We start from the raw sequence: 13726 nt of genomic DNA, 5'->3' as shown, positions 1-13726 counted from the left end.
AGATGATGATGGTGAGATTTCTGAAGGAGGGGCGCGTGTTGCAGCCGTTGAAGCTTTCGTGTGCTCCCTCGATGCCAAAAAAGCAAAAAATCCATGAGGATCGATCGGTTTGGGGAGACTACGTACCAATCTCTCTCTCGTCTTCTTCTTTTTAATAATAGATTCTGTGTCTGGGTTTGGGTTTATCAATGTTAATATCAACATTAGCATTTGATATAACCTTGTTTGCGTCGTTTATGACGATTTGGGTTTGTACCAAACACGCTATCGTCTTCTTCTTTTCTTTTTTAATTCTGTTTGTTTGTTTATTATAATCAATTTCGTTTTAATATTTGTCTCTACGCTTAATCTCTCTGTTTCTACAGACAGTATTATATATAATTACTCTGTTTTGTTCTCTGCGTTTTTGTTAATTTTTTGCAATAGCTTTTTTTTTTTTAGTTATGAATTTTAAGCCAAAATAAATAAATAAATAAAAAATACTAAATGTACGCAATATATATAATTACTCTGTTTTGTTCTCTGCGTTTTTGTTAAATGTACGCAATATCCCCATTTTGTCGTTATTTTTTTAGGGATCTGCTAAAATAACGGTTTCTATTCTCACAGTCTCACCCACTCGCTCGCTTTGCTTTTTAGGCAAAAGAAATAAACAACCGTATCTGCAGCATCCTAGTATAAAAAGTAGGGGTACACCTAAATATTTTGAGGCCGTAGGATCTCATCTCATCCAACTGCTGATATTAATTAACACATCATTTTCTCAGCTGTCACTCTCTTTTTTTTTTTTTTTTTTTGCAGGTAACAGTTTTTTTCTTCTCTCTCTCTCTTTCCTGGTAACACGTGAGAGAGTCTTTTATTTTATTAAAACCATTTATTTATTTTTTATGACAACATTTTCTTCTTCCAAAAACAAATGTATTTTCTTTTATTTTGGTTTCACCACCAAATTCAGTTAATATTGCTATTCAAAGTATGGATGGATCGTATACATTGTTACATTAAAGACTCCTCCCCCCCCCCCCCCCCCCCCCATTATATTTGTGTGTTTTAAATAAATAATACTTGTAGTACATTATCTTAAGTTTTTTTCAAGATTATTTATCGTCTTCGCTAGTTCATATTCTTCAGATTAGATAAAACACCATTTTGATAATAGTTGAAAAAGCTTGTTGAACCTAGAGTTGTTGTGGTCGTAAACGAATTACGCACCGAAACCATTATACTATATGATATATAAAGAATTTATTAATTCGAGTCTGCATGCATGCATAACTTTTTTTCTTTGTTGCATATATGTGACAAGCTCGACCACGAACAATAAAATAAACTATGAAAATATACTACCGAACGTGCATTACCCATATTATATTTATCCACTCATTATATACTGATCAACTGCGCAAATATGGATACAAAATTATTAAATAATGCGTTCTCAACCATTATTTTATTTTTATGCGTGACGACATCTATTCTCTCGACGTACACTTTCTTCTACCAACCCTTATCTCTTCTCGATCCTCTTTGTCCCACAAGATTGCTCTTTTATATCATAAATACAAAAATCAACTTTTCTTTTATCATTTTCCTTTGGTTTAATCATGACGATCGATTGCTATTAATTAGCGTCATTGGGTGTATATATATGAGTCTTGGGTCTATCTAATTACAGAAAATAAAGTCATTATTTAACAGAAAACCAAAATGGAATGGTTATTTTGCATATATGTGACTTTATTTTGACCGCCATCTTCTCAATTAAAAGGGACTACTCTCTATCTATATAACATATCAACCAATCTATTTATCATTATTTATATATATATATATATATATATATATTCTATGCGCAACTTTCACCAAAATTTCCATTATATGGAGTTCAATAACCAAATAGAGCAATAACCAACCCTTGAATATATACGCAAAAGTTTTTTCTTCTATTACCACATGAATATGTAAATTAAATGTCTTCTCGATCATGCTTTTCTGCTCTTGTCTTTTTCCAATCTTATGCCCTGTCCTTACACCATCCGCATCCCAGCAAAGATGAATCGTTGCTCAAAATAACATATTTTAATTATTTTATTTTAATATTATTATATATTTAAATAATAAATCTAGAAAAGAAAATTAGCTTATTAAGTGCTGCCACCTGTCTGGTGTCTAGAGTAACGATTCTTCATTTCTATGATAAACAACGTTGCTCAGTTTTTTTCTTCTTTTATTATTATTTTTAAGTTTTTAATTAAAAGAACCACTACTGGAGATGCCCTTAGTTTTTCTTCAAATAGTTTACAACATGACATGATGACTTCTTGCACTTTTGGCATAACTTCCAAGACCATGTCCAATGGAGCAATTCATGGGTTGCTCAAAAATAAACTAATCATATCATTAATATTAAATTAATCAAAATAACTCATTGAGTACTTGAATCAAAATCATTCTTACACTAGAGAAACCCAATCAAAGGTGCTTAATCATCATAATTCAAATTTTTTAAACAGTTGCAAGTTTCTTAATTGTATGTAACCTTTAATTGAATCAAATTGTATGTAAACCTTTTAATTAAATCAAAAACAGATCTCCTAAAGAGAAGCCTGAAACCTTTAGCAAAGATAATATATTGACAAGAAATGTCGAATTTGAACAAACTGCAATATTCAGTATCTAGCCAATAAAAGGAGTATGCCAATCTATTCTTGAAACAATAGAGTATGAAAATCTCTGATATTTACACTTAAGGATGTTGTTGTGTGTGTCTCATCCAAACAAAAACAAATTTAAACATAGGTATCGATCAATGTGAGATCATTGCAGGCAATGCAGTTTCCAAAGAGAACTGATGTAGTTCGTAATTACTCCTACGATATTCTCCGTTTGTAATCAGCCAATGTCTATGCGTTTCTTCACTTGCCAGCTTTTTCCTTTGCACTTATATATGTCTTCACTATATCTTTGGCTTTCTCTTCTCTTCAGTTTCCAGAGACCTGAACCAACTCAAGCTAACACAAGAATGTTCTGTTTTTTTTTTATTTCTGCTGTTTCCTGTTAATGCAAAAAAGAAGAAATATAAGAACTAAACATCAAACCAAATGGCATGTGCAAAACTCTGTAAACAAGCCTACAAAACCATGGAGGAGGATTGGATTACCCGAAATTTATAAGACAACTTCATAAAACTTACACAAGACAGCAACCAAACTGTTTTAACCCGACATTTACATCAAAAGAGCAACCAAATATCTAAGTAGGGGTGTTGTTTTAAGTTTTCCCTTATCAACTGTTGGTTGTTCAGCAACCTCTTGATTCCCAAATCAAAAGCTACTTCTCAACATACACATTCACATAAATATACTTTAAAACAATAAACATTCAGAAGCAGATGAGTTACCTTGCTTCGTTACTTCAAAGGATTCGGAGAAGCCAAGTAACCTTTAAAAAACAGAACAAACTTGATCAAAATCAGACCAGAATCAAACAATTTATGAAATAAACAAGCTATGAAACAAACAAACAGACAAGCTATCTTCTAATAAGAACACAAACTTAGACAAGCTATCTTCTAATAAGAACACAAACTTAGAGACGGCTTGACAACACATAATAATCCCATTGGTGTTTTGATGTTAGACTTAATTACCTCTTTATCTCTTAAAAGAGCTGCATAATTAAGTGATAAGGCTTTGATATCTGCTTCTGATTTCTGAAGCTTCTTAATCTCTGCTTTATACCTCTCAATCTAAAAAAAAAATTACAGAAATTGAAAACAACCAAACCTATATCATTGACACCCAACCCAACTACATTTTTTAATGTAATTATGAGCAAATACTTCATTCAACTAGTGGAGCTTAGCATCAAATGTGGTTCTCTTAACACATCTAGAGACTACAAACAATACAAAGAACACCAATATCAAGTGAAAAAAACATCAAAGAACAAAATGAATTATGATGCAAGATTGAAAATAATGTTCCCACTACGCAAAATACAATCTGTTTCTGAGAAGTGAGAAAGGAAGGCCTCGTTTAACTACGGAGACACCAACAATTTCGGTAACATCCTCTAGGAAAAAGAAGAATAGAGAAACTCACAAGCAAATACCATACATAGCCTTATTAACATCTAACTGATTTGAAATTTCTCTGCAATAAACATCACAATTCCAAATTTCTCTGCTAAAAAAATCAAACTTTGAGGAGCATACACAAAAGTCAAGAGAAACCCAACAGAAATTGAAACTTTGAGGAGCATACACCATCCGCAGCACTCGGAGATCGATTGCCGTCAAATCCCAATCGTCGGATCGAGTAGTATAACGATTGCAACCATATACGAACATAAATCGTTATCAGAGACCACTATCTGACATGCTTAAGCCGGAACAAGCAATCTCTTCAAGGTGAATCGATTGAAATCAACGAAAGTTAGTGAGATTAATCGAGAGAGGAAAAAAATCTGTGTTTTATATTTTATCAAAACCCAACCAGAAATTGACACGTACCTCAGAGCAAGGTTCCTTCCGATATTCCTCAGAGCAACGGTTCTCATTTTTTGTGGGCCAATTTTTTTATTTTTCTTTTCTTTTTACACCAGAAATTGTGTGAGTACCCTTGAAAGAATACCACTGACCATGCTCTTAGACTTGCAAAGGTCTGCGTTGACAACATTGATTCGAGTCATACGATCGATCATCTCTATCTCTAGAGAATCGAGTCGAGACCCAATTTTGAGATATTTCTGTTGTATTGTGCTACTCTAGTGATTTGTTTATATTTTTGATTACTATCGCTAGTCTAGTAATCGAGTCGCGACCCAACTTTGAAATAACCACTAGGTCCCATATATGATACCAAACATGTTTCTTCTCCTTATCATAATGTTTTGGTTTAATCACGAATTATTGCTATCAAATTATGGGGTATTGTTACAAACACTTACAATAAACTCTCTTTATATGTATCTTCAACTCTTATTTAATTTTATAATCAAACTTTTTTTTATAATCAAACTAAATAATAGATATATCTTTTACGTAAATATTATAAAATAACACTACGTAAAAGTTGAATTAGTGCTTTCGTTAAGAAAGAGAATATTCATTTCATAGTTAATATATGCCAACCATTATTTAATGCGGGACATTTTCTTCCCACAAGATTAATAATACTCTTTATTCCAAAAAAAAACGACTTTTCTTTATTATTATGCTTTGCTTTAATCATGAAAATTGCTATTGGCAAATATGTGAGGTAAACAAAATAAAAAATACATATAATGAATAAGTACGGCTGTACGGGATATATATTTTCTATATATATATATATATATATCAGTCTCAATTATGTTTTGCAATAACGTATCTCATTAATGTTTTGCACATTAATTTAGTAAGCACTACTCTACCTCCAAAGCCACAATTAATATCAGTCATCTCTAGTTTAAGCACTTACAAGCAAACTTAATTATTTTCTTGGAACACCAACAAGTAAACTCATAGCTAAAGTTTGGAGATCAAACACTTTATGATCATACTGTAATTCGTTTTATGGAGAGTGCAATATATATTAAGCTTGGAACATGTAAGCTTCAAACAATTTTGACCGAGACTTTTGCAAATCACATATCTAAATAATTCTAGAATAAGGGACTCTATAGAGATATGCATATCCATAACACATCGACCACTTTTTTGTTTTTTACTATATGATAAGCCTAGCCGAGGTGGTTATAGTTCATCACGTGTCAAAGGCTTTTTCTAAGCCGTATCTTTGGAAAACTCCCACATACCGGCCGGCTCCAATTACATCTTGGTAGGAAGCGACGGTCTAGATCATAACTTAACACTTCATACGTATAGTATATATATATATATATATTCATATATTTATATTAGTTGATTCAAATAGGACTAAGAATATTCAACCCTCCCTTTTTGATCAATTATGTTAACGTTAGTAAAAAAATAATTTTTTTGGAGTCATTATGAAACAGAAAACAAAATGAAAATGAAGATGTGAAAAGAGGAGTGGAAAATGACAAGAAGGGTTGGGATTAAAAAAGAAGGCTCTATAATGAGAAAAGGACAACAATCATGGATCTACCTAATGAAATATTGGGAGAAGAAATTCTTAGATCTTTGGTGTGTATGATAATAGCTACCAAGCACTGGAACTTTTGTTAACAAATGTTAAGACTATATAGCATTTTGTAAAATAAGTTTTTACATTTTTTATTAAGGTGAGTGTCAGAAAAGAATATATTACATTCAGCGTATTTATTAATTTATACTATATTTTACCCCGTACACTTACGTTTACACTTTAGCATGTGTCAAATGTGAATATGGTGTCTGTACATCGCCTAGGTACCACAAAAGTAACATACCCTTTTATGAGACATTTCTTTTATTTGTTCGTCACGATTACGAAAACGATTGGAAGTATGTGTGCTCTTAACCTTGAGTATGTTTTCCCTATTAATCTTTTAGTTTATCAAATAAAATGATCAAAAATGTCTTTTGTTACACACGTATCACGTAGGATTTGATAGTTCCATGCAGGCAAAAAAAAGAAAATAATTATAACCCTCTTTCAAATGCACGTAAACGAGGGAAAGAGCAAAGTGATAATTATATATGGTTGTCCGATCAAACCTTATGTTAGTAAATAAGCTTATGATAAAAGCATAGTAAAAATTAAGTCGTTATAATTAGTAACAAAATTTAGTACAGAATAATAATACATGTATAAATTTAACGACTCTAATAGAGTTGATTCCATTCAGCCAAAAGACACCAAATAACGACTTTTGTTTACTACATGATATACTTTACCTGCTAAATAACGACATTTCTAATTCAGTCCAACGTATATATATATAATGCTGCCAGGAGCACATGCATGCACGTCGGACGGTGCGAATAAATCACAGTAAATAAATGAGGTGATAATATTTTTGACGATCTTCATAAGGTGCATCCATTAGATTCCACATGTTCGACAAATCTTCACCAAGATGGTGGCGAAGCTGCCATTTGTAAGATGTCTTATAACGCCAACTTTTTCACTCTTTAATAAATGTGAGTCATCTGTTTACTGATTTGTGTTTCAAATTATTTTGTTAAGCTAGATTCCAAGGTACGTCGGGGTACAATGAATGCTAAACATTGAATTGAAACATGCCTAAATAGCTTCACCCAAAAGGAGATATTAAAAAAATGTAGTTTTACGTGAACGAGTTAGCTTCGCCCAAAAATAACGTACGTTTATTAATTGGAAACCGATTAGCTCCATCTGAATTAATTAGCACGTAATGGTGAAAACACAAATGTTACCGTACCTAGTGAATACATCATCATTACAAGAAAATAATTTTATTTAGACGTTTTTTTGAGACAAAAATTTTTCGTCACAAATTTGTAAGATTTTAAATACGATATTATGATTAAATTTATTTGTCACAAATTCATAGTATTTTCATCACTATATTATGACACAAAAATAAGTAACAAAAGTTTGTCACACTTAGTGACGAATATGTTACGATAATATTAATCGTCACTCTTATGACTACATTATGACCAATATGTTGTTGCAAACTAGTTATGAACTTATAACAAATATGCAAGTCACAGTTTGTGACATTAAAATGAATAAAAATTAGTCATACAATAGTATAAATTGTTATGTCATGTATACAAAGCCCATTAAGTCAAGTCTCTAAGCCTAATTTAACAAGACTTATTTAAGAGATGATTAGGGTTTTATTCTTTATAATTTTGTGCCTCCTAAACCTAGATAGAAAGAGTAAACCATTTGAGAGAAAGAGAACAAGGAGCCAAAATTGAAATTAATGACAGATCTTACATGTTCTAGGAGATAGTGGAAAAGAAGGGGTAAACGGACTCTTTTATGGACGAATTTTGGTGAGCAATTTCCCAGCCCATAGATGTAAGTTTTCTTTAAAGGATTTTGTAACCTTTTATGTAGATTAAAAGTTATACATGTTTTCTCAAACCTATTCTGCGCAGATCCGCGAATTAACATTAGCCATCTTGTGAAATTGTTTTCTACTGAAACAAATTGAACCAGAAGCTGATCTACCCGCCATTGAAAAGATATGAGTCTTACCTTTCTAGAGAGCCTGAAATCGTTTCCATAGGAGTTATAATATGAAAGTTATGGTCGAATATGTGCATCTGTTCGAATTTGTGATTTATTTTCTTTGTAAGAATAAAGATAGCTTATAATGTATATCTAATGTTTATGATTATAAAAAATTTGTATGATTATAAATTTTTAAAAATAATATTGTTTTGAGATTAATTTTTTTGTTATAACTTTTATCATATGCAATGAATTTTTTAGTAATAACTTGTGACCATTTGAAACTAATTAACTTCTAATGATAAGATTGGACATTATAATAGTCACAAAATATCATGATTTTTGAGTACTTGTTTTAATTTTGCGACAAATTTTTAATTATCATTTGTAACAATTTTGAGACTATAGTTTAGTAATAAAAAAATATATCATTAAAATGTTATTTTAAACACGAATTGCGATAGTGCATGCACTACAAATTAAAGAAAGGAAGTACGACAACTGCTCACCGTAGAATTGGAAAATTATGTAAATAAGAAAACATGTAAAATGGAAGAGTAACGTGCAATCCCAACGGATAAGCGTAGTAAAATAATCGTAATAAACTTATAATGATAAAAGCATAGTAAAAATTAAGTCGTTATAATTGGTGACAAAATTTAATACTGAATAATAATACATGCATAAATTTACCGACTCTAATAGAGTTGATTCCATCAAAACTGTATTTTTTTCCTTTTTATTTTATCCAAATCAATTAAGTACAATAATATACAAAAGTTTAGTCATATTAATGAGGATTTAATAAATAAATGGTTTTTTAAGTAGTATATATTCAAAAGTTCAAAAATAACAAGAAAATCAACACAAGCTCACAAATAATGTATATACAAGTCTAAGTTAGGATAAATCCAGCAAAATAAATCAAATTAAACAAAGGAAGGTTGGGTGACAAAAAAAAAAACAAAGGAAGGTTTATAATTTTTTTTAAATAGACACCAAAGCAAGTTTATAAATGATTTGAGATGTCAATTTTCAAATACAAATTAATGAATTATATACCACATTCCACTCGGTGTCTTCATCATGACACACAAGAAAAACAGTTTGAAATTTAAAAAACAAGACACAATAACAACTCCAAATGGTGTTGTGCAAGATAAGTACCTTGACCATCTGATCTCTAGTAATTACTTGTTGACTTAGTCCTTAGGACAGATCCACGTTAGAGTTGGGTGGAGCATATGCCCCATACTAAATCTTGTATATTATATAAGTTGAAAATATGTAGTTAAAAATAAAGTTAGTTTAAATGGGGCTTATCCATTGAAATTGTATGGGTCTTATAAATATGGGTCATATAATTAACATGTTACATATTACCATACATATTAACAATAACTAGTTAATATGGTTTATCGTACGAAGACTACAAGTTGACGACGACGGTGGGAAAAAACTCGAATCATGTCCGCAGAAGAGACGAAAGTCAAACTGATCGTGAGTGTGTCTATTGGACGCAGAACAAGGTACCTATCTTTTTTTAGCCCTTTGATCTCATCTTAACAAACGGCCAGGATTAACCAAATACTTTCTTTTGCCAATAACCGTTTTTCTTTCTTTTTTTTGTGTGAGGACCACGCAAAGTTTCATTCCTTATTTGCATTAATTAGGTACTTATTAGTTATTAGTGCCGAAATATTTACTCCCTCTGTATTACAATAGATGATGTTTTATGATTTTTACAAGAATTAAGAAAAACATTTAATGTTTAGCAATAAGTATATTATTTATTTATAATAACATATTTTTTTTTAATTATTAACCAATATTATTTCATTAAATTTTTAAATTCTCATTTAATGATTCTTGAAATTTACAATTTCTTAGCATCAATTGATAAAAGTATACAGAAAATCATTTTTTATGATACAAAAAAAAATACTAGAAAATCATTCTTTATGATACAGAGCGAGTATTAAATTAGCCTTACATTATTGTACTACTTATTAACTCCACGTAGCCAACTGAAAATTTCTTGTAAACGGCATCGTTTCGGCTGGACTATAAATATCATAACTGTATATTAAAATGTTTATCTCTATTAGGCCATGTTTATAGGGAGATCACATGGGGTGTTCTTAGGCACTTTAAAAATGAAAATAATTGAATAGTGGACTTAAGATCAGACTCACTGATCTTATTCTAGAACTGTTCTTGGGCCTGATCTTGTGTGACGTGTCTCTTTCGGATTGGTTGAAAATATATGGAATAAATTTGAACATTAATCTATGTATTAATTAAATAAAATGTTTGTTTTGTTTAATTAATTAAATAATATGTTTGTTTGTTTTTTTTTTAAATTTTATTTACAATGTTTTTTTTTGTTTCATAAAAATATGGCATTGTATTTTGAATTTTAGTAAAAATTTTATAAGTTTGCAATTAAAATGTTATTTTATAAATTTTTATAATTGTAATATGTTTAAGAATATTAATAAACATTATATTATTAAATAGTATTAAACATTCTTAAATTTTTTATTAAACATTAATCTATGTATTTATTAAACATTTTTAAATTTCTATAAGAATATTATATTATTAAATATTAAGATCTTAAACATGTTCTCCCAATAACTAACTTTTTAACAAAAGTTCTTAACTACTGATCTTACATTATTTTCATAATATTTATACTCTAAGAACACCCTAAATTGATCTCCCTATAAACATGCCCTTAGTCTAGTCTACGAAAGATAAATAAGATGACGTTACAGATTCGTCAACGCATGCAAAATCATACTACTATATTAAAAGAGTGGTGCTCTTACCCACAACTATCTGGAACCTAATAAATTCGTGATAATGATAGTTACTACTTCTCTAAATTAGAGCCTTTAATTATCTTCCTTTTATACGTATACACAATGCACTTAGTGAATGGTCCAATCGTGGAAGATAAGTTGTGGTCGTGAAGGATCTACGAATCATAATTCTTCAATTTAGTTGCATCTATAAGCAGAAATTTTATCATGCGGACGACAACATCTATTCTCGATACTTTCTTCTACCAACCATTTCTCGTTTATGTCCCACAAGATTACTCTTTTTATATCATATACCAAAAAACGACTTTCTTTATCATTTTGCTTTGGTTTAACCATGAAAATCATTAGGTAACTAAACACAAACAAGAACATAAAAATAAAAGTTTGGGGTATTTTCTTTAACTATATATGCCAGTCTCAAATATGTTCTGTAAGTAATGACGTATTATTTCATATATGTTTTGCACATTTAGCAGTACTCCACCTCCGAAGCCACAATATCTATCAGTCTCATATCTGGTTTAAGCACTTACAAGTAAACTTAATATACCATGATGAAACTCATAGCCAAACTTTAGTGATCAGAGACTTTATGGTCTTACCTTAATTCATTATATGGAGTTCAATATTAAGTTGAATTTTAAGCTTGATCAATTAGCATTCCCAAAAAAAGTTATATGAGCTGTATTATATATTGTATTAGAATGTTAGTTTCGTCATAAGCGAGCAAGTATAATATATTTACAACCGAGCTGATGAACCAAGAGCGTTTCTTGATTCGGAGCAGAGGTTTTTTTTTTCTCTTAAGCATCCAAATAGTAATAACATGCCGCTAGTTTATGCTCTTTATCCTTGATCAAATCGAGTTTATTGATTCTTGGTCTGAAATTCGTAGGATCTCGTCTGAAAGTGATGTTCAAATGAGACAAGAACAAATTCATTCCACTGCGTGGTGACTGAGGAGAAGATGCCGTGCAATCCACGGAAGACTCTCCTTCATACACAGTAACTTTATCTCTATCAAATATGTAGCCATAATGAATCTCTTTATGACTTTGGAAGCTATAATCCGCTGCTCCGAATCAAGAAACGCGCTCGGTTCATCAGCCAAGTAGATATCCGTATAGATTTCCCAAGGGACAAAAGCTAAAGCAACCCTTTGTTTCTCTCCACCTGATAATTTGTCGAAGGTTTTTATCCATGAGCTCCTCGATCTTGAGCGGTTTCACAACGTCCGACACGTATTGGGGATCCGCATATGCGTTTGGGATCTTCCTGTGTATCAAAACTCTAACAGTAAACTAAAATTTAGGCTTTGATATATCTCGGGACTTGTAAGAAACAGAGTATTGTGGTATCTCGTGTACTTCAGATCCTTCTTCATCAATATCAAGCTTGGAACCCGCAAGCATTTTGATAAACGTTGTCTTCCCTGTTGCATTCTCTCCCAACATAACTATGATCTGAGATTTGGTGAATTTGCCTTGTTTCAATCTCAGCTTGAAGTCCCCTCGAGTTTTAGTCATTGCAGGGTAATTGTACCTTGCATAAGAAGCTACTTCCTCAGCACTTTCTTCCGGTGTCTCGGAGACTATAAAGGTCAAAGACTCATTCCTAAAACGTAAATTCTCATGAGTTGGGACATACCCAACCAAGAAAACATTGATCCCTCCCTAACCGTGAAAGGAAGAGTCACAACACGTCAACACCATAACATCATGGTGGTCCATAATTTTATGCCGTCTCACTCTCACGTGACGTTATTTGGCTTGAGAAAAGATGACATAATTAATAGAAATTAATTAGTTTACTAATATTTCTTTTACTTATTAGGATGACACAGTTTTGTAATAATAAAAATTAATTAATATATTGCAACTGTGCTTCAAAACCAAAACGAGATAAACAAATAAACTTCGGCCGCGATTTGTGCCCGCAATTCTAGAAAGAAAAAGTAAAGACTGATCTTACTCTCTTCCCATCCTTGCTCAAACTAAACTTGATTTTTGATAGACCTGATATGTCGTCCAATCCAGAGTAAGGATTAGTCATGGAGTCAAAGAGTTTCTTCCAGTGTTTGGTCGCTATTGTCATAGACCAGAGATCATCCGGTTCTCGTATCCTCCTAAAAATTTCATCTCTCAGAATTTCATCGGGTAGATCCATAATACTTGTGCCTTTTTCTATGCCAACCTTTCTTTTCATCATCCTCTTCTCTTTTTTCATCTTCATCTTCATCCTCTTCTTCTCAATCTCATTCTTTCTATTTATCTTCTTCCTCTCTTTCTCAATCTCCATCATCATCTTCCTCTTCTCTTGCTTCCTCTTGTTTTTCATCTTCTCATACTTCATCCTCGTCTTCATCTTCCACATCTCATTCTTCATATCCACCTTCATCTCTTCTTTTTCTGTTTAGGCTGAGCACTTTCTCTGAATCTCCTCCCAGTTTGCAGCTCTCTTTATACGCTTCTTGTGAATTTCCAAATCCAATATTCAGGAAAGCACTATTTCCTTTTCAATCGCTACTCCATATTCTAGTTGATTTTCCATATTAGTGCACTACTGCCTTTTCAATTGCTATTCCTTTATCTAACTTCCAAATTTTGATAGCTACTCTTCCATAGTTGTTAGCACATGAATATTTTAACTTTTTTCCTTCTAGGAACCACCAAACGTGTGGAGCAAGAAAGTTCCAATTCTAAAAAGACTTGACGGATCTCCGAGTCGTGTGTGGAAAGCAACTATCTATATATATATATGCACCTACCCTCTCATACG

The 13726-nt window shown here is 31.5% G+C and overlaps 1 long non-coding RNA gene and 1 pseudogene across 2 annotated transcripts; both read right to left on the bottom strand.

The window, feature by feature from the left end:
• Positions 1-2614: 2614 nt before the first annotated feature.
• Positions 2615-4598, bottom strand: LOC104721825 (uncharacterized). 2 transcript variants are annotated; one of them, XR_015570322.1, is made up of 4 exons: positions 4240-4595; positions 3650-3748; positions 3401-3441; positions 2615-3054 (listed from the first exon to the last, which is right to left on the bottom strand). It is a non-coding gene; the product is annotated as an uncharacterized LOC104721825 (long non-coding RNA). The 2 variants fall into 2 exon arrangements; XR_015570323.1 differs by lacking the exon at positions 3650-3748 and having other exon boundaries at positions 4240-4598.
• Positions 4599-11751: 7153 nt separating this feature from the next.
• On the bottom strand, positions 11752-12650 carry LOC104727664 (ABC transporter E family member 3 pseudogene; annotated as a pseudogene).
• Between the last annotated feature and the right edge of the window lie 1076 nt (positions 12651-13726).

The sequence above is a fragment of the Camelina sativa genome, chromosome 11, assembly GCF_030686135.1.
Source record: "Camelina sativa cultivar CO46 ecotype springtype chromosome 11, ASM3068613v1".
In the NCBI taxonomy this organism is placed as follows: domain Eukaryota; kingdom Viridiplantae; phylum Streptophyta; class Magnoliopsida; order Brassicales; family Brassicaceae; genus Camelina; species Camelina sativa.
Note: the sequence above shows the minus strand (reverse complement) of the source record. Positions and strands in the feature narration are given on the sequence as shown.